Here is a 2,500-nt window from a genome sequence, read left to right as displayed (position 1 = left end):
AATAACCTTCATATTATGTGTTCGGAACTCCTCGTCCAACAAATTGGACAAAACAGACAATATGTTTTGACCAATCAGAACCTCTACTTTGGCATTCAGGACAAGTTGTTCATCTTGTCCATCCTGCCTTCCTTCATAGCCAGGCAAGCAGGACAAGATGATGTCACAATAGCATTTGTATGTAAACAATGACAGTTGCAGTATTGCAAGTGCCTTTTGCAATGGGAATCAAGCTGTACTGCTGATTTGATGTAAATCTTTTTTATTTTTGCTAAATATTCATGATAATGGAAATAAGTGTAATGTTTAACTAAGTACTGTTTATATTTTAATGTTAGATGATAAATAAGTCATTAGTTGGGAATAAAGAAATTATACCTGAAATCATCCACACTCCATCTCATCTTTCTGATTTTTCATTTCTTATATGATGGTGACTAAACGTTAGAGGAAGGAAATAACAACTTTATTTTATTTGTGTTTTTCAGCGGGCATCCTAGCCCTCTTGGATGAGAATGAAGATCAGTTACGAGTGTTTGCATTGGAGAGACTCAATGAGATAACAGATACTTTCTGGCCAGAAATTGCAGACTCTATCCAGAAAATGTAAGTAATGTGCTTGAATATTAAATTGATTTATATATGCTTATATATAATATAATATATATATATATATATATATATATATATATATATATATATTATATATAATATATATATATATTTATATATATATATATTTATATATATATTATAATATATATATATTATATATATTATATATATATATATAGTATATTATATATATCATATATACTATATATATATATATATTTTATATATACATATATACATACATAATATATATCATATATATAATACATATATACATGTATCATACATACATACATATACACATACATACATATACATATACATACATAACATACATACATAATCACATACTACATACATACTAATATACATACATACATACATATATACATACATATACATATAATACATACACATATAATACATATACATATAATACATGTACATATATACATATATATGTACATACATACATACAACACACAACACACACAAACACAACACAACCACACACACACACACACACACACACACACACACACACACACACACACACACACACACACACACACATACACATATCTCTCTCTCTCTCTCTCTCTCTCTCTCTCTCCTCTCTCTCTCTCTCTCTCTCTCTCTCTCTCTCTCTCCTCTCTCTCTCTCAGATATATATATATATATATATATATATATATATATATATATATATATTAATAATATTATATATATATTTATATAAAAATAAATAATATAATAAAATAATAATAAAAATATAAATATTTTTTTTTTATTTTTTTTATTTTTTTTTTTTTTATAATATATATATAATATATAAATATATAAAAATTTTATATTATATATAAATATTTTAAATATATATATAATATTTTATATATAAATATTATTTTTATATATATATAAATATTTTAATATATATATAAAGGGGGGGGGGATATATTTTATAAATATTTTTTATAAATTTTTAAAATTATATTTTTAAATTTTTTAATATATTTTTATAATATGTATATATTTTTTTTTATAAAAAAATGTTATAAATATGTTATAAATTGTAAAAAATTTTATATAATTATATTAAATATATTTTTATAAATATAATATAATAATTATAATATATATGATTTTAATTATTATATATGAATAAATTTTTATATAAATTTATTTAATAAAATATTTTATATTTTTATTTTATTTTTATTTTATATATATATATATTTATATTTTAAAAATAATATTTTAAATATATATTATAATATGTTTTTATATATTATAATTATATATTAATATAATATATAAATATAATATATATATATATAATATATATATTAAAATATTACTGTTGTTGTTGTTAATATATTGTTATATATTTATAATATTATTGATATATTTTTATATATATTAAAAATATATTTTATAAAAATTTAATAAAATTTTATTATCAATAATTTAAAAATATATAATTTTTAATCAATATATTTATATATAATTTTTATAAAATATTATTATAAAACATTATTATAAATATATATTATATAATATATAATATAATAATTATATATATATAATATAATAATAATAATTTTAAAATATATTTTAAAATATAAATTTATAATTTAAAATAATATATATTAAATATATATATGTTATATAATATAATATTTTATTATATATTATATATATATTTTTATATATATCTTTATAAAAATATATATTATATATTATAGTTTATTTATAATATTTTTAATTTTTAGGGTATTATTATTTTATTTTTTATTTATTTTTTTTAAATTGTATATATAAAAATTTTTATTTTGATAAAATAATATATATATAATTATATATATTATATATATAATTATTATAA

General features: G+C 15.9%; 1 pseudogene across 1 annotated transcript in view; it reads left to right on the top strand.

Annotated features, from left to right (window-relative positions):
* The window catches only part of LOC119574635, a 15,389-nt pseudogene that overhangs the window by 2,068 nt on the left and 10,821 nt on the right, over positions 1–2,500 (top strand). Inside the window, exon 2 of the transcript XR_005228888.1 lies at positions 489–606. The product of XR_005228888.1 is annotated as a 26S proteasome non-ATPase regulatory subunit 1-like (transcript). The remainder of the gene's footprint in view (positions 1–488; positions 607–2,500) is intronic.

This window comes from Penaeus monodon, chromosome 1, assembly GCF_015228065.2.
Source record: "Penaeus monodon isolate SGIC_2016 chromosome 1, NSTDA_Pmon_1, whole genome shotgun sequence".
In the NCBI taxonomy this organism is placed as follows: domain Eukaryota; kingdom Metazoa; phylum Arthropoda; class Malacostraca; order Decapoda; family Penaeidae; genus Penaeus; species Penaeus monodon.
This window is presented reverse-complemented; position numbering and strand designations above follow the sequence as displayed.